Below are 20,572 nucleotides of genomic sequence, written 5' to 3' on the forward strand. Positions count from 1 at the left end.
CAGGTTCGAATCCTGCCTCGGGCATGGATGTGTGTGTTGTCCTTAGGTTAGTTGGGTTTAAGTAGTTCTAAGTTCTAGGGGACTGATGACCACAGATGTTAAGTCCCATAGTGCTCAGAGCCATTTGAACCATTTGAGCCACCATTCCTTTTCACCACCAAACAGAAGACATATATAACAATATAATCTGTTATTAACTGCATTCGCAGGCAGCCAAGTATACTTTTCGTACCAGCCTGTCTGAAAAGTGAGTTTTTGTTTGGCTTCACTTAAAACTAAACTGAGTATAGGAGTAGGTCGTTTGTCCTTCAATCGCACTTTTTTTCGTATGGTATGTTAATGTAGAAAAAGGCGTTTTTAATAAAAATTCTATAAGGTGTTCAGTTGCTTGCCCACTCATGTTGGCGACACAACGAACATATGCACTAAAATCACGCAAGAATGATTATGAACACAAACCGTGTGACTGTTCACATCCGTGTTAAAATCCTGCATATAAGCGGCAGAGACTAGTCTCGATACCTGCTAGCAAGTGCAGTGCACCGGTCTTCGTGGAAGAGGGGAAGTGGAGGAGGCGCAGGCGCACGCAGCCAGGTAAGGGTAGGGAGGCAGAGACAGAGCAGTCGAGTCTCAAGCAAGCAAATACACCAATACTCAGGGTGCGGCGCAGACTATAAGACTGATGTCTTCGCACGTTTAGAGCTCTTAGCAGAAAGTTATTTATATTTTTCTTATGAATTACTATTGAATCTTTTTGAAGCACGAATACAGGGGAGACTAAGTCTCAAAGTCTCCCCTCACGCTACGCCACTACTGAGAAAAGATGTTCTCAGATTGAATATTTGTAATATACAGTTTTTTTTGCTACTTTCCGAGCTGATTACAAGTAGAACTCCAGTTTCATAAGGAATCTGAACTATGCTGTAACCTGGTTCTTTCAATCAAACAAAGCTTAGGTAGAAGTGAAAGATATACAATATTAACCATCAGAAAAAAATCTTAAGACAAACTTAGGACTGAAGCATGGATCTAAAAATTAGCCTAGCACAAAGATGTCACTTTGCAGTGGCTCATGTAGGAAATGCATAAAATACATTTATTGTTGTTGAAAAAATTTCTTCTCTTCCACTTGCATTTCATTGCACCACTTGCTACCTAGGAAAGTCCTAAGCGTATTGACGAGAACATGTCCAACTGAAACATAGCAAGAGAAATTAACTCCATTTGCTATAATTCTACTCCTTAGTTAACTTTTTTTTCTTTTCTCTATTATACTGTATATTAAGCCTCTTTCATATTTAAATAATCATTATAAAATTTTTCTCAATATTTTGCATTTTTCTAGCTAATATCTTCATCTCATTCAAATGCAAATGTGTCATTTGGCATGCATTCATGATATTACACCTTAGACTGGCTTCCAGGTAGTTCTAGAAGTTTCTTTGTCAAATTAGTTATTATAATGACATACGGGTTTTACATAAAATTAAAATATAATTGAAAAATGTATCTTTTCACATGTAGAAAAATCTGAGAACCAAACCAGTTAGAAAAGATATTTTATATAGTCCTGAAACAAAATTTAAAGATTTCAGAACTGTTCCACATGAAAAGGTTTATTTACACTTGAAAATATGGTATTTCTGTATCAAGGGTAATTGTTTCTGGTGAATTTTAATGTGTTTTTGGAAGGAAATGAAGGCAACTTATTTAATGAGAAATAACTTATAATTTGGCATAATTTATGTAAAATTTTTATTGAATATACATGGCATTTGTTATAATTTATATGGATGGAATGGAAGGAAATTAGTTCATTTACAGATGCAAATCTTCCTTTAATTTATGTTTTTGTTTACTTATATAGTGAAATCTATAGGATGACAAACTTTTTGTAATTTTATGTTTTCACATGGAAACTGACAAAAATGTTATTGTACTTATAGATAAATTTAGAATGTGTAACTTGAAAGTGCACCAGTGCATCATGTGACTATGCAAAAACCATAAATCGTATACATTATGTGAGAGATCAGAACAAATTTCACCCAAGTGATAGTGGTATTGCCAGTGGCCTTGCCGCAGTGGTAACAGTGGTTCCCATCAAATCACCAAACTTAAGCACAGTTGGGCTTTGCTAGCACTTGGACAGGTGACCATTTGGGTCTGCAAAGTACTGTTGGCAAGCATGGTGCACTCAACCCTTGTGAAGCCAATTGAGGGGCTACTAGTCTCAGAGGTAATGGCTCTGGTCACAAAAATTGACAGAGTTTGAGAGATCGGTGTGCTAACCACATGCCCCTCCATATCTGTATCCAGTGATGCCTATTGGCTGAGGATGACATTGTGGTTGATCAGTACTGCTGGACCATCGAAGGCCTATTTAGATTAGTTTTAGAAAGTAGTATCATAACATTCAGTTAATTGAAAAATGTGTCATAGATTTGGTTGACCAAATAACTCTTAAAACTTGGTATGTTAAAACTGGTAGTAGATGCACCACTTTTACATAAAATATCAAAAATCTTAGCTGGGCAATATTTCAGTAAACTCTATTATTCTTTAAATATGTCTGCTTGTGTCTGTATGTGTGGATGGATATGTGTGTGTGTGTGAGTGTATACCTGTCCTTTTTTCCCCCTAAGGTAAGTCTTTCCGCTACCGGGATTGGAATGACTCCTTACCCTCTCCCTTAAAACCCACATCCTTTCATCTTTCCCTCTCCTTCCCTCTTTCCTGATGAGGCAACCGTTGGTTGCGAAAGCTAGAATTTTGTGTGTATGTTTGTGTTTGTTAGTGTGTCTATCGACCTGCCAGCGCTTTCGTTCGGTAAGTCACCTCATCTTTGATTTTATATATAATTTTTCCCACGTGGACTGTTTCCCTCTATTATATTGCTATTATTCATTTATGTGTTTGAGCTCTGTCAAGGCTTTACTTAGTTTTTCAGTGAACATATTCCTTGAAGAGAAGTCTGAAAAATATTGGGAGGTAATAATTCTTTATTTCTGAATGGACATAGCTTATTCAAAACTCTTGATTTCACTCATCCAGTAAACAGTTTACCTTTTCTGAAAAGTCATTACCTAAAATGCTATTTGTAATGAAAATTTCCATCATTCAGAAAATACTTCCATTATGTGCCCTTTAAGTAAGTTTAATTCCAAGAGTTGACATTATAATTCTGTTACCCTCTTTCTTCTGAGCTACAAAATGCCTTTGGTTTCCAGAATAAAGTGTTAATTAAGAAATTAAATAAATTAGGAAAATTACTAACCTGTGAAATTTATGTGAAGCTCATTTAGTACCCCTCAGTAGTGCTCAAGGTATAAAGGAAAAAGTCCACACAGGTTTGTTAACTTTCCAGTTCTTTATCATATGAATAAACCAAATATTACTTGGTTCTCTGTAATGTCATTGCCACTAATTTCAACATTGTTCCCTACATAGAGCAATATGAGTTTACAGATTTCACTAAATATTCACACACTTGTCTATAAGCGCAACTACTGGGCAACAGCTCTGGTAGTCTGTGCCTGGTAATTGTTCTGGTAACATCTCCAAGACAGAGTCTGTGATTAGCATTTCTCATGTTCATATCTCAATGTAAACATTCATGTTTTTGTTTTCAGCTGACTAATATTCCAACGTCAAAGTCACAAGTATCTGCAGATATGAGTTTTACAGTCAGTTAGTGTAAACTTTACATGAAATCATTTGAACAGTGCAGCTACAATTGTCTGAATAACTTCTGTGTTGTAATATGTTAGTAAGGCCCCAGTGACACACTCTGAAAACTGTTTACAAGTTCTGTTAAAAAATTACAGAACTTTGTCCACAAAATTTTTCTATGCTTACCTTGTATTTATTGTGTGTGGTCTCCTTCAAAACATTCTCCTACACATTTGATACACCACTCCCAACACCATTTCCATTTCTGAAAACACTCTCGGTATACTTCTTGCTGGATCGCGCAAAGCACTATCTGTGAAGTTTCTTTTATGTCATCTATCATTGCAAATCTTCATCCTTTCAATAGCGGTTTCAACATTGGAAATAAAAAAAGTCTGCAGGGTCCACATCTGGAGAGTATGGAGGATGAGGCAGCACAGTGATTCCGTTTTTTGTGCAATAATCACACACCAACAGGGCGGAATCTGTGGGCACATTATCATGATGAGAGAGCCGTGAATTGTCTCAGCATGTTTCAGGCTGTTTCATTCTCACATTTTCTTGCAGGTGTTGCAACATGTCCCAATAGTACCACTGATTAACAGTTTGTCCCTGAGGCACAAATTCATAATGGACTAATCCTTCAAAGTCAAGGAAAACTATTGGCATGGCTTTGACATTTGACCTGGCCTGACAACCTTTTTTTGGTCTTGGAGAATCTTCCCCAACTCATCAAGAAGATTGAACCTTGGTCTCAACATTGTAAACATAGACCCAAGTCTCATCACCAGTTCTGATTCTCTTATGGAACATATAATTCTCATTTGCAGGATCCAAAAGCTCTTCACAGATTGCGAGGTGAACATCTTTCCAGTCTTGACTCATAAGCCATGGAATGGACTGGGTGCCAACACAGTTTATTCCAAGATGCTGTGTCAGGGCTTCACGATATGATCCAGCTGAAATGTTTCATTCTTCTGCAATCTTGTGGACAGTCAGTCTTAGATTGGCATGCACAATTTCATTGATGTTCTTGACATGAGCATTGTCAGTAGACATTGAAGGGCATCCTGAATGAGGGTCACCTTTAACTTCCATCCAGCCATTTTTTAACCATCTGAACTATTCATAACATTGAATGTGGCTTAAACACTCTTCATCGTAAGCTTCCTGCATCATTTGCCTTGTCTCTATAAAGATTTTCTTAAGTTTCACACAAAATGTAATGCAGATGCATTGCTCCTCTTACTCTGCCATCTCTAAATTTGCAAACTTTGCGATGCAACGTTCTATTCAGTACAGTACTGAGCAATAACTAACAGATGTATAACAATGAAACTTCCAGCAGTTACACATAAACGCAGGTGTGTATCGGGATGCCAGTGGCATTTTTCTCCAAACCACTGATGGTACAAAATTACAAATGATCTGGAATTTTTTGAACAGACCTCATATGACTATGAGTTTTTTTTCTTTGTCAAGATTTATGGTTTGTGGAAACATGAGAGATGATTTCACTATGAAGATGTATACAAATGAAATTGACACTGTTTAGAGTTCATTCAGTGTTGTTTCAAAACTGGTTTATTTGAACTACAAAAAGAGTTGAGAGAAATTTTGGCACTAATGAATGAGAAGTAATCTCGATTTAAAATCAATGGAGTCATGTCAATCATAGAACTACTAAGTTACAACTTTAAAAAATTTCAGAGAATGAGGCTTCAAAATTTCAGCATTACTGAGGATCATCAGTAGTAACCACTTCACTAACTTTACACAGTTTTTCTAGATAAGTGTGTGAATAACAAACGTACAGAAAATTTTTTGTACTGGAAATGTTGTACTCAGTGAAGAAGCTTTACAAAATTCTAAACTTAGTGCTATGTTTTTTGCTATGGAATCATATCATCACTCAGAATCATTTCATCATCTACAATGTGGCCTGGACTGAGAGGAAGAATCCACATCATTTGTAATCAGCTCTATTTTCTGGTAATACCTTGATGCTATCCACATTGACCTGAGACCATCCATGAAGGGCAGTAGGATTTCCACAACATTGCTGAGCCCTGTGGAATGGAGATTATTCAAACACCTTAAGTAGTGGTTGATATTTTGAGAATCTGATTTTCTTAATCCAAAGGCCTAACGTAATACTCTTTTAAATAATCTCTCCTTTGAACTGCAGGAAGTGAAACAATTCCAAAAGGGTATCTGGAGAGCAAGATTATAGAGTGTTCCAAAAAAGAATTATTGCCCCATCATAGTTCTTGGAGAATTTTCTTGCAGATTTTTCTTTGCAGTTTTCTTTCAGTTCTACATTTTAGAGGCTGGCTGCTTTGGATAGTTCCCTTTAGGGTGGTCTTACATGTCAAATATTTGGTCGAGCCTGTGAAACACTAATATTTTGACTCCTATACACTGAGGTGACAAAAGTCATAGGACAGCAATATACTCACATACTGATGGCGGTAGTGTCACATGACTGCACGATGAGGATTAATGGATTTTGAATGCAGGATAGTAGTTGGGCAAGACGCATGGGACATTCTATTTCCTAAATCATTATGGGACTCAATATTCCAATACCCACAGTATTAGGAGTGTGTGGAGAATATCAAATTTCAGGCTTTACTGCTCACCACAGATACTGCAGTGGCCAGTGGCCTTTGTGTAACAAGCGAGAGCAGTGGAATTTCTGTAGATTTGTCACTGCTAACAGAAAAGCAAAACTGAATGAAATAACCACAGAAATCAATATGAGATATATAAAAAAACATATCCAGTAGGACAGCAGTGTGGCAAAATTTGGTATTAATGGGGTATGGCAGCAGACAACCAATGCAGTTGACTTTGCCAATAGCATGACACCACTTGCAGCACTTCTCCTGGACTCATGAGCATAGCAGTTGGACTGTAGTTGACTGGAAAACCATGGCCTGGTCAGATGAGCCCCAATTTCAGTTGGTGATAGCTTATGGTAGGCTTTGAGTGTGGCACAGACCTCGCAAAGCCATGGAACCAAGTTGTCAACAAGGACTGTGCAAGCTGGTGGGTGTGTTTATATGAAATGGACTGGTTCCTGTGGCCCAACTGAACTTATCATTGAGTGGAAATGATTATGTTCAGCTACTTGGAGACCATTTGCAGCCATTCATAGACTTCATTTTCCCAAAAACTGATTGAATTGTTATGGATGGCAGTGTGCCATGTCTCGAGGCCACAGTTGTTCATTATTGGATTAAAGAACATTCTGGACATTTCAAGTGAATGATTTGGCCATGCAGATCATCTGATATGAAACACATTGAACATACCATGTGAGACATAATTGAGAGGCCAGTTAGTGCTCAAAATCCTGCACTGGCAACTCTTTCACAATTGTGGACATCTGTAGAGGCAGCATGGCTCAATATTCCTTCAGGAGACTTCCAGTAACTTGTTGAGTCCATGCCATGTTGAGTTGCTGCACTAAGCCAGGCAAAAGGAGGCACGATATGATATTTTAAGAGGTATACTGTAACTTTTGTCACCTCAGTGTGTATATCTTAAGTGGCAGTGCTGTACCTTTCCCAAGGTACTGTACTGTCTTACCATCCACTACCTGTTCAGTCCCTGAGAGCTACACACATGTTTAGATACTGTGGATCTCAGATAACTTTGCGGTGTTGGTGTCCTAAGAAACACTGCCATATTTCTGCCCTGTTTGACCAATAGCTCTTGAAAGTTCAGGTTGTCTTCCTGGAATGTTTGCTTTTATATTTCTGTCTACACTTCAATATAAGCATTAACGTTCTCTTTGTTATTCTTGTCTACACCACAGATAAACCACATTTCAGTTTTTTAAGATAATAAAATAAAACTTCATTATAACTACACAAAATAAGAAATCTTATAAATGGTAAGGTTGACAATAGTGTCAGTTTTTCTGCATTGATAATTGTCTTCTAAATAATTTCAATATATCAGTCCAGTACCACATTCTCCAACAGACACAGTGCAAAGCTCTATTCATCCTTAAACATTTGTAGTGAGAAGATCTTCAGAATGTGAAATAGATGGTGAAACCCTTGTGAAAGAATTGTGATTTAGCAATTCATTTTTATTTAGAAAAATAAAATTTCATTCATTTATACCTGCACCTTATCATTTGGCTTCCATGCAGAAGTATCGGGAAGATAATAGTTATCTTTGATGATAACTGAAATACAAAACCTGCTGCCATTTATGGTAAATGAAACCACATGGCTTTATTGATACACCAAGACAAATGTTTTAACCAGTGAATACTCAGTAGTCAAAGCAGAAAGGTATTATAGTTGAAAAACTATATTTCTTCTTGGGAATTTTCCTTCTCATACATGAGCATACATTCACCCAGAAGAGTATTTTTCAACACTTTAATTTTCTGTGAAATTATGCTCTGATATTTTGTGTTATTGTTGAGTACACTTCAGATCAGTAACAATTCTACAAGTACCAGAGAAAGTTCATTCATAATTAGGTACAATGTTGGCAAACTTCATTAGGTGTTCTAAACTGAATTTTTTCACAATGACAGATTTTTATTGATGAATGTCCATTGTAGTTAAAAGAACATTACTTTTTAAACAATTTATACCATCTAAATGCAGTAGATTTTTATGTCAAAACATGATATTCAAATTCAGTAATGTTTTTCTTGCTTTATGCTCATGAAACCACTTCATGAGTAGCAGTCCAGTTTATTTCAACTAATATACACTAATGCTCATAAATTAAGGATAATTGCAGAATGTGGCGCCACACAATGTGGCACTACACAAAACTGGCGCTACTAGCATAGGCACATACGGAACACCCACGACTTGGATCTGTAAGTCCACAGTATTGGTAATAAGTTGAGAAAACCATCCCATAACACATATGCTACAAAATGCCACTGTTTCCTGCACATGTACCCTGACATTAATATGGGATATGATCACCATGCACATGTACACAGGCCGCACAATGGGTTGGCATACCCTGGATCAGGTGGTCGAGCAGCTGCTGGGGTATAGCCTCCCATTCTTGCACCAGAGCCTGTCGGAGCTCCTGAAGTGTTGTAGGGGTTTGGAGACGTGCAGCGATATGTCAACCAAGAGCATCCCAGATGTGCTTGTTGGGGCCTAGGTCTGGAGAACAGGCAGGCCACTCCATTCGCCTGATATCTTCTGTTTCAAGGTACTCCTCAACGTTGGCAGCTCAGTGGGGCTGTGTATTGTCATCCATCAGGAGGAAGGTGGGACCCACTACAGCCATGAAAAGGTGGACATACTGGTGCAAAAAGACGTCCTAATACACCTGACCTGTTACAGTTCCTCTGTCAAAGACATGATCGGGTGTACGTGCACTAATCATAATCCCACCCCACACCATCAAACCATGACCTCCATGCAGATCCCTTTCAAGGACATTAAGGGGTTGGTATCAGGTTCCTGCTTCACGCCAGGTGAAAACCTGGCAAGAATCACTGTTCAGACTATACCTGGACTCATCTGTGAATCTAACCTGGGACCACTGTTCCAATGACCACGTACTGTGTTCTTGACACCAGGCTTTATGATCTCGCCTGTGACCATGAGTCAGTGGAATGCACCTTGCAGGTTTCCGGGTGAATAAACCATGTCTGTTCAGTCATCTATAGACTGTGTGTTTGGAGACCACTCTCACAGTGGCTGCAGTAAGGTCCCGAGCAAGGCTACCTGCATTACTCCGTGGCCGCCTGTGGGCACTGATGGTGAGATATCGGTCTTCTCTTCGTGTTGTACACTGTGGATGTCCTGTACTGTAGTGCCTGGACATGTTTCCTGTCTGCTGTAATCGTTGCCATAATCTTGAGATTACACTTTGTGGCACACGGAGGGTCCAAGCTACAACCTGCTGTGTTTGACTTGCCTCCAGTCGCCCTAGTATTCTACCCCTCATAATGTCATCAATATGTGTTCTTTGAGCCATTTTCAACACACAGTCACCATTATCACATCTGAAAATGTCTGCACACTTACTCGCTGCACCGTACTCTGACATGCACCAACACACCTCTGCGTATGTGGACTGCTGCCAGCACCACCGTGCGACGACTGCAAATCAAATGCACTGCATGGTCATACCCTGAGGTGATTTAAACCCGCAAACCACCCACCAGAGCAGTGTTTCACCATGTGTTAGCATTATCCTTAATTTATGAGCATGAGTATACTTCTTGACAATCAAGCTGTGTTATAAAAGAGAGGCATAATCTATATTGTCCATCTGCAGTTTCATACATGTGCATGAGATGGAAAAGTTTGACAGGGAGATCTTTTGGCCTCTCAAACTCAACAATGAATTCAGTGGGAGCAGTTGACAGGTCTGTGAAATATTACACAAAGCCAATTTTTAACATTCTGAATTTGTACGTTTTAATTGCCCAAACTCTCCACAGGCTTGTAAGAGATCAAATTAGCAGGATTTACTCTACCTCTGGTAGAGAAAATTTAGGAACTCATGCAAAAGGGTTGAGAATAGGTGACAGAAGAAAGTACTTTGATGACAACAATCCTTTACCATTTACTGATATGCATTTTCCAATAGTTATTGTAAAGAAACATTTCAAGAAAAGTGTACTATTGCACAGGTCTGCTGTCCACTTGAAAAAATGGCGGCAAGTGTACACGTAACTTTAAACCGCTCTGCAGTTTTTGAGGACTTAATTTCAATCAAGTGTATTGTTTGTGACGAAACAGTGCTAAATGGAATTAGAATATGCGTGTTTAAACATAAATGGTGCCATTCACACTGCTATGCTCAAGATGATTTACAAATACAGTGTAAATGTGACATAGAGTGTAACGGCCGCGAGATCGCGAGTGAAAAGTGCTACGCGGGAATAGAAGACAGCGTGCAAGACGAACTTCAAAAAGGACTTGACATTATAAAAAAATATATAAAAACAATGGAAAATTTAGTACTAACCATACGGGAACTGTCTGAATCGTCAAGGCAACAAGATCTCATTAATGCTAGCCATAAAATTCGTAGGTCTGCACAACCAAATGTACAAAGTGTAAACAGTACGACTGTAACTAGAAATATGAACGAACTGATCACTCAAAAAGACACAAGTGAATTAAACGCAAGAAAAGAAAGTGTTAATAGTGCATCTAGGGATAAAAATATGAACAAACTATCCACACAAAAATATACAAGTGGATTAAACGGAGAAAAACACAAGGTAAATATTCGTAAAGAAAAAAAAGTAAACAACCACGTTATGCATAAGCAAGGATACAAGCAACAGACATATATTTTTGCAGATAGTCATGGGAGAGGAGTTACGGAAATTATGAGAAGAAATCATCCAGACCTTAATGTAACAGGCATCATCAAACCAGGCGCGCCATTACGCGAAATTCTGAAAAACAGTGACAACATATTAACGACGGGTAACAGCTGCATCATAATAGGAGGCGCAAATGATGTTTGCTGTAATGAAACTTGGCGTGCAACAAGAATCCTAAAGGAAACAATCAAAAGGATGCCTCGAGTGCATTTCTACATTGTTAACATCCCCAGGAGACACGATCTGATGGAAAACTCGTGCGTAAACATCGAGATTGTTACAGCAAACAGGCTATTTGAGAAAATATGTCGAGGTTTCCAGAATACGACCTTCGTAGAGATAAACAGTGTTCACAGAGAGCACTTCACAAGACATGGTCTCTACATGAACGTAAAAGGGAAAAAGATTATCAGTGCCGAAATACTTAAATTTATTAATGACTCATCTGTAATGGAAGTGTCTCCAATCCCAATTCCGCCAAAACAAGAGTTGTCTGTAACAGTGGAACCATCATTATCTGCAGTAGAGCTACAACAAACACCAGTAGCAACAGCAAAGGCTCAGATATTCTCAGCAGCAGTGTCAGATAAACCAATAGCAGCAGAATCACCACAATCATCAGCAGAGCTGTCGTCATCAGCAACAGCATCCAGAACAGCAGACCCCATAATACTACCTCAAGGCAATGAAAGTGCATGTGAGGAAAATATACAAAGGTCATTAGCCACAGCAGCTAACAAAGAAGGGCAGTCACCAAGTCGGGGAGCACAGGAGCCACCAGCAACAGCAACCACACAGAAGAGGTACCTGAGGCCTGGAAGATCAACAGCAGAAGCAGCTTCCAATCAAGACAGATGCCTGAGGACTAGGAGACCTGCTACACTAAGTGAGGATTTTTTATGGTACCGAGTAAGCAGAAAGAGAACATGGAAAAAGATGTAAGTAAAACTGTCCAGCTTAAATACCAGTGTGACAATAGTGAGAGGAATATAAACACCGGACAAAGATACAATCCAGGTTTAATGACACAAACTGAAAAAAATCACTGCATAGTACCAGAAGCAAAGGGAGCAAGTGAAGTGCTTAGTATATTACAGGAAGGGGAACTATTACATTTAAAGCCAACTGTTAGTGAACCGACTCAGTGCATTTTAAAGGAAGATAATCAGAGTGACCAGTTAAAAATACCACTAAGGCTCATGCACCTAAACATACAGTACCTTAGAAATAAGCTTAATATATTACAGGTTTTTGTAAATGAACAGTCACCTCATATAGTGGTGCTAACTGAGCATGGATTAAAATCTGATGAAATTATTTACTGTAAACTAGAGGGCTACTCCTTAGCAAATAGTTATTGTAGACAGCAACATAAGGGTGGTGGTGTGGCAGTTTACATTAGTGAGAATCTTGAGTACAAGAAATTAAACTATCTAGACCAGTATGCCCTCTCTCTCTCTCTCTCTCTCTCTCTCTCTCTCTCTGTGTGTGTGTGTGTGTGTGTGCGCGCGCGCGCGCGTGTGTGTGTGTGTGTGTGTGGTTTTTTTTCTGCTCCTTTCGAAATTTTGACTTGTCCTATTTTCATTGTACTGTTTAAGTATGTAATGAATCAAATGGACCAATGAATGAATGATGATTTCATCATGATCTCACCTATCACAGTTTCGAAAAATAATATGTGATCTGATAAATAAACTGCTCACTCCAAGCATCTTTCACAATAAAATGTGTTCGGGATAACAAACAAACTCAATGTTCTCTTCTCATAATTAAATCCTTACCAGTGCCTTCATTCTAATATTTATATTCAAATACTGGTGGCAGATCTTGAAAATGAGTGTAACAAGCCAATAAGTCTGACTTCCTGTCTTTATAGTAACAAGTATAGCACAAAGTCCACCAAATAGATCGAAAATCAACGTTTATTCAATGTCCATAAAATAAGACAGCACAAAAACTTAAAACACCCCAACTGTCGTTAAATGTAAAAAGATTTTTCCTCAGAAACAACCAAAAAAAATAAACCTCCTCAAAATGCAAGATAATTTATTTACTATACAAGTGTAAATGTAAATATGTTTTTCAGTCATGGCAGTGTAAAATACCATTAGTGTAACCATATTTCAAATATTCTCAGTTTAAAACAACTGTACACAAAGTTCATTCCAACAATGTAAGAAAAATTCTTAGCTCTTAGACAAATAATACACAAAGAATGCATTAATTCTGGCATGAAAATACACTTGAAAACGCTAAAAATGTGCACATAGCACCTACTAAGGAAAGACAGCAAGATAGCAGAAGATAACTTGAACAATTTACAAATTAATCAAAGAATGAATGTGGCACAGAAGTCTGACATTTTGGAAAAATACACCACAATAGCTGGGGCTCTGTGTTCACCAGTCACATAGTATACAAATGAGTGTACAGTGCCTTCAATGCTTTGAAGCTAAGGTGTACAAAATTATTACTTTTTTTTAAACATCCACATCTACTTCTGACATAAATATGTTTGAGTGCACGTGTTTTGATTTGCCATTACACAAACACATTGAACATTTTTAAAAAAAATGGTGTAGAATATGCATTTTACTTTAAATATTTCTCATTATCACTGCCCACTACATATCTACTACTCAGTTTTGCACTTAACAAACACATAACATTTTCAAATTCCCAAGGTAACATTATTAGCTTTGTCACTCTTTTAATCAAATAAACGTTTTCATGATAGCTTGTGTTTCAAATAACATTTCAGTCTATAGTCTTAATTATGTTTAAAAGACCTGCAGTATCTTTGTTCAAAAAACAGTTGACATTCATGTTTGCTAATAATTCACATTTACTCAGGTATTTTCCTTTTGCTTTTCTTTTGTGATATTTTACCTACTTTTCATTCATATTACCTCTGCTTTTCTGGACATTTGCGTAAAATACGGGTACAATATCAGTAAAATCTCTAATTCATTTTCTGACATATTTAACAGTTTGCTGATAAAGATCTACAACTGTCAACCCTTCTACATTGAAAATTACATTTTTGTTTTTCATTTTCAACAATACAAATTTTTCAATGTCATTTATCTATTAATTCTGCTTTACAATACTATTCTCAACAAAACTACTCTGTTCTCCCAATTGTTGTGCTCTGACTCTACTGCAAGATCTTCTTTAGTTCTGTGAGCTGGTTGCTAAAGTTTGACACCTCATTCCTCAAATTTTTTACTTCATTATTTGTAATATCAAGTTTATCCCCACTCTTCAACTGTCCTTAACTGTTAGTTAGATCTCTTTTTGTTTTCTCTACACTGTTATGTAGTTTGCTTGTTACTGCCCCTATTTTACCACTGAAGTCTTAACTGAAATCAATTTTAATTGTTTTAAATTGTTACTAAGTTCATCAGATTCTTATCAAAAACCTTGCGAGTTCTTCAAAGAATTTCTTGTAATAATGGGATAAAAATTGATTAGCTTCTTCAATTTGACTTCCTGTACTGAATGGGTTTGCCTAACACAGCAATAATAAAAATGATGCATGTGTTTCTGTTTCTGCTACTCCACATAGAAATAGCAATTATTATAGTGTTAATATTTTTTGTTGTTGTCCTTGATGTTGATGATCCATGTGATTTACTCTAGTCATTTACTTTGTTTTACTTTGTCCATATGTGTAGTCATATTCTCTGCTGGTAATGCAGGTACTGATAGCCTGATCATTCAATACAATTTTGTTTTTGTTCTGATTCTCAAAACATATGTTCATCCTTTTGACATAGCATACCAGCTTCACTCCATTGTATTGTAAGATTTTGATACTTCTGTAAATAGTCTTCAATAATCAATTTTTGTATCTGATTTTTGTCTAAAGGGTGATGTAGATTTTCTGTAAATAAACACCCTTTCCTTTTACAAGATACCTGGTATCCACATATAGCATTATCAAGACAGTTTTTTTATACTGGTTGACACATTGGAATTAATCTTTCACCTACACTGAAGAGTCAAAGGAACTGGTACACCTGCCTAATCTCACGTAGGTCCCCCAGGAGCACGCAGAAGTGCCGCAACACAAGATGGCATGGACTCGACTAATGTCTGAAGTAGTGCTAGAGGGAATCCTGCAGGGCTGCCCATAAATCTGTAAGAGTATGAGGGGGAGGAGATCTCTTCTGGACAGCACATTGCAAGGCATCCCAGATACATTCAATAATGTTCATGTCTGAGGAGTTTGGTGGCCAGTGGAAGTGTTTAAACTCAGAAAAGTGTTCCTGGAGCCACTATGTAGCAATTATGGATGTGTGGGGTATCGCATTGTCCTGCTGGAATTGCCGAACTCTGCTGGAATGCACAATGGGTATGAATGGATGCAGGTGATCAGACAGGATGCTTACATACATGTCACCTGTCAGAGTCATATCTAGAAATATCAGGGGCCCATATCACTCCAACTGCACACACCCCACATCATTACAGAACCTCCACCACCTTGAACAGTCCCCTGCCGACATGCAGAGTCCATTGATTCATGAGTTTGTCTCCTTTCCAGTCATCAACAGTCCCAGGTCGGTGTTGACAGTCCCAGGCAAAACATAAAGCTTCGTGCTGTGCAGTCATCAAGGGTACATGAGTGGGCCTGCACCTCCAAAAGCCTATATTGATGATGTTTCATTGAATTGTTTGCATGCTAACACTTGTTGATACCCCAACACTGAAATCTGCAACAATTTGCAGAATGGTTGCTCTGCTGTCATGTTGAACAATTCTCTTCAGTCATCATAGGTCCCATTCGTGCAGGATTTTTCTCTGGCTGCAGTGATGTTGGAGATTTGATGTTTTACCAGTTTCCTGGTGAAATGGTCATACAGAAAAATCCCTTCATCACTACCTTGGAGACGCTGTGTCCCATCGCTTGTGCACCAATTATAACACCACATTCAAACTCACTTAAATCCTATAACCTGCCATTGTAGTAGCAGTAATCAATTTAACAACTGTGCCAGACACTTGTTGTCTTACATAGGCATTGCCGACTGCAGTGTCATATTCTGCCTGTTTACATATCTTTGTATTTGAATGTGTATGACTATACCAGTTTCTTTGGCACTTCAGTGTATTTATTTCTACAAATACATACACAAATTTCTCATCCTGGACTGACACAATACTGTCTCAAAACTATCTGCAATACTTACTCAGGACTAACACAACACTGACTGCTCTCTCATAGCTACTGCCACTGGTGCTTATATAATATCCAACAATTACCAAAGCTTTCTATGTATTATTTGAAATGTATGTAATTAAACTTACAGATGAAATTCCTCATGAACCATGGACCTTGCCGTTGGTGGGGAGGCTTGCGTGCCTCAGCGATACAGATAGCCGTACCGTAGGTCCAACCACAATGGAGGGGTATCTGTTGAGAGGCCAGACAAACGTGTGGTTCCTGAAGAGGGGCAGCAACCTTTCCAGTAGTTGCAGGAGCAACAGTCTGGATGATTGACTGATCTGGCCTTGTAACACTAACCAAAACGGCCTTGCTGTGCTGGTACTGTGAACGGCTGAAAGCAAGGGGAAACTACGGTCGTAATTTTTCCCGAGGGCATGCAGCTTTACTGTATGGTTAAATGATGATGGCGTCCTCTTGGGTAAAACATTCTGGAGGTAAAATAGTCCCCCATTTGAATCTCCGGGCGGGGACTACTCAAGAGGATGTCGTTATCAGGAGAAAGAAAACTGGCATTCTACGGATCGGAGTGTGGAATGTCAGATCCCTTAATCGGGCAGGTAGGTTAGAAAATTTAAAAAGGAAAATGGATAGGTTAAAGTTAGATATAGTGGGAATCAGTGTAGTTTGGTGGCAGGAGGAACAAGACTTCTGGACAGGTGACTACAGGGTTATAAACACAAAATCAAATAGTGGTAATGCAGGAGTAGGTTTAATAATGAATAGGAAAATAGGAATGCGGGTAAGGTACTACAGACAGCATAGTGAACGCATTATTGTGGCCAAGATAGATATGAAGCCCAAGCCTACCACAGTAGTACAAGTTTATATGCCTACTAGCTCAGCAGATGATGAAGAAATTGGAGAAATGTATGATGAAATAAAATAAATTATTTAGATAGTGAAGGGAGACGAAAATTTAATAGTCGTGGGTGACTGGAATTCATCAGTAGGAAAAGGGAGAGAAGGAAACGTAGTAGGTGAATATGGATTGGGGGTAAGAAACGAAAGAGGAAGCCGCCTGGTAGAATTTTGCACAGAGCACAACCTAATCATAGCTAACACTTGGTTCAAGAATCATAAAAGAAGATTGTACACATGGAAGAAGCCTGGAGATACTGACAGGTTTCAGATAGATTATATAATGGTAAGACAGAGATTTAGGAACCAGGTTTTAAACTGTAAGACATTTCCAGGGGCAGATGTGGACTCTGACCACAATCTATTGGTTATGAACTGTAGATCAAAACTGATGAAAATGCAAAAAGGTGGGAATTTAAGGAGATGGGACCTGGATAAACTGACTAAACCAGAGGTTGTACAGAGTTTCAGGCAGAGCATAAGGGAACAATTGACAGGAATGGGGGAAAGCAATACAGTTGAAGAAGTGGTGAAGGCAGCAGAGGATCAAGTAGGTAAAAAGATGAGGACTGGTAGAAATCCTTGGGTAACAGAAGAAATATTGAATTTAATTGATGAAAGGAGAAAATATAACAACGCAGTAAATGAAGCAGGCAAAAAGAAATACAAATGTCTCAAAAATGAGATCATCAGGAAGGGCAAAATTGCTAAGCAGGGATGGCTAGAGGACAAATGTAAGAATGTAGAGGCTTATCTCACTAGGGGTAAGATAGATACTACCTACAGGAAAATTAAAGAGACCTTTGGAGAAAAGAGAACCACTTGTATGAATATCAAGAGCTCAGATGGAAACCCAGTTCTAAGCAAAGAAGGGGAAGCAGAAAGGTGCGAAGGAGTATATAAAGGGTCTATTCAAGGGCGATGTACTTGAGGACAATATTATGCAAATGGAAGAGGATGTAGATGAAGATGAAATGGGAGATATGATACTGCGTGAAGAGTTTGACAGAACACTGAAAGACCTGAGTCGAACCAAAGCTCCAGGAGTAGACAACATTCCATTAGAACTACTGACAGCCTTGGGAGAGCCAGTCCTAACAAAACTCTACCATCTGGTGAGCAAGATGTATGAGACAGGCGAAATACCCTCAGACTTCAAGAAGAATATAATAATTCCAATCCCAAAGAAAGCAGGTGTTGACAGATGTGAAAATTACCGAACTATCAGTTTAATAAGTCACGGCTGCAAAATACTAATGCGAATTCTTTACAGATGAATGGAAAAACTAGTAGAAGCCGACCTCGGGGAAGTTCCGTTTGGATTCTGTAGAAATCTCGTAACACGTGAGGCAATACTTACCCTACGACTTATCTTAGATGCTAGATTGAGGAAAGGGAAACCTACATTCCTAGCATTTGTAGACTTAGAAAAAGCTTTTGACAATGTTGACTGGAATACTCTCTTGCAAATTCTGAAGGTGGCAGGGGTAAAATACAGGGAGCGAAAAGCTATTTACAATTTGTACAGAAACCAGATGGCAGTTATAAGAGTCGAAGGACATGAAAGGGAAGCAGTGGTTGGGAAGGGAGTGAGACAGGGTTGTAGCCTCTCCCCAATGTTATTCAATCTCTATATTGAGCAAGCAGTGAAGGAAACAAAAGAAAAATTTGGAGCAGGTATAAATCCATGGAGAAGAAATAAAAACTTTGAGGTTCGCCGATGACATCGTAATTATGTCAGAGACAGCAAATGACTTGGAAGAGCAGTTGAACGGAATGGACAGTGTCTTGAAAGGAGGATATAAGATGAACATCAACAAAAGCAAAACAAGGATAATGGAATGTAGTCGAATTAAGTGGGGTGATGCTGAGGGAATTAGATTAGGGAATGAGACACTTAAAGTAGTAAAGGAGTTCCGCTATTTGGGAAGGAAAATAACTGATGATGGTTGAAGTAGACTGGCAATGGCAAGGACAGCATTTCTGAAGAAGAGAAATTTGTTAACATCGAGTATAGGTTTAAGCATCAGGAAGTCGTCTCTGAAAGTATTTGTATGGAGTGTAGCCATGTATGGAAGTGAAACATGGATGATAAACCGTTTGGACAAGAAGAGAATAGAAGCTTTTGAAATGTGGTGCTACAGAAGAATGCTGAAGATTAGATGGGTAGATCACATAACTAATGAGGAGGTATTGAATAGGATTGGGGAGAAGTTTGTGGCACAACTTGACTAGAAGAAGGGATCGGTTGGTGGAACATGTTCTGAGGCATCAAGGGATCACCAGTTTAGTATTGGAGGGCAGTGTGGAGGGTAAAAATCGTAGAGGGAGACCAAGAGATGAATACACTAAGCAGATTCAGAAGGATGTAGGTTGCAGTAGGTACTGGGAGATGAAGAAGCTTGCACAGGATAGAGTAGCATGGAGAGCTGCATCAAACCAGTCTCAGGACTGAAGACCACAACAACAACAACAACAATTGAAATTCATATGCTTTCATAACATTTATTACAGGATTTAATTTGACAAATGTTGATAACAAGTTTGGCATAATTAGTATGTTGAAATAAACCAGTTTTTACATCAAAATTACATGAAATATTCATGATAACAATAGACTGACTACATCCTTTAATTACTTTGGAATTACACTATGAATTTTGATACTGACATGATGCTGATATCTTTGCATTGAGTTCTATCTTTATTACCAGTGCTTTTTTCCTTATTCTTACATAGAATATTCTCAGACTGTATTTGCATTTGGTCTGACTTGTTCTGATTTTGCAGTACGCTACTTCCATAAATTAATTGGATTTGTATATAATGCACCTAATTTCATCATAAGTTAATTGGCTTTCATAGACATAGTAAGTGTAAGACAATACAAATGAAAGTTCTACATGTATATGACTTCACGTAAAGAATGCATGATAGTATCACAATCTCCAGAATATATGGTATCATTCTGTTCATTTTATACTGTCCCATTCATCTACATTACAAACGTCACAATATTAAATAGATAATCTGAAGTATATAACTACAAATAAGTAAAAAATGATCAGGGAAAGGAAGTTCCAGATGATTAGTTGAACAGTTGTGGTACATTTGGAGATTTCTTGAGCTTACTGTTTCAAATACCACTCAAGAATGACGCTTGCAACAGCCTGAAAGGTTGATTAGTACTAACCATATGTGGTGTTTCAGTACTCAAAAGAAATTTTGTATACAAACAGTGGCTACAAAAGCATTCATTAATGTGAATTATTTGTCCTTTTTTTTACTATATTTATTGCTGTTGGGAAACAGTGGACTGACAAATTTGAGGTTTTGTAATGTTACTTATAATCCGTCTTGATTGCATTTTTTTAAATTTTTTATTCATATGACCCGTTTCGGTTCATTCAGAACCATCTTCAGATCTGTAACAATAATGATATTAATTTACTATTTCACGGAAG

General features: G+C 38.1%; 1 protein-coding gene across 2 annotated transcripts in view; it reads left to right on the forward strand.

Annotated features, from left to right (window-relative positions):
* LOC124615902 (lysosomal acid glucosylceramidase-like) overlaps positions 1 to 20,572 on the forward strand; it is a 296,037-nt gene that overhangs the window by 150,971 nt on the left and 124,494 nt on the right. The window lies entirely within an intron of this gene.

The sequence above is a fragment of the Schistocerca americana genome, chromosome 5, assembly GCF_021461395.2.
Source record: "Schistocerca americana isolate TAMUIC-IGC-003095 chromosome 5, iqSchAmer2.1, whole genome shotgun sequence".
Lineage (NCBI taxonomy): Eukaryota > Metazoa > Arthropoda > Insecta > Orthoptera > Acrididae > Schistocerca > Schistocerca americana.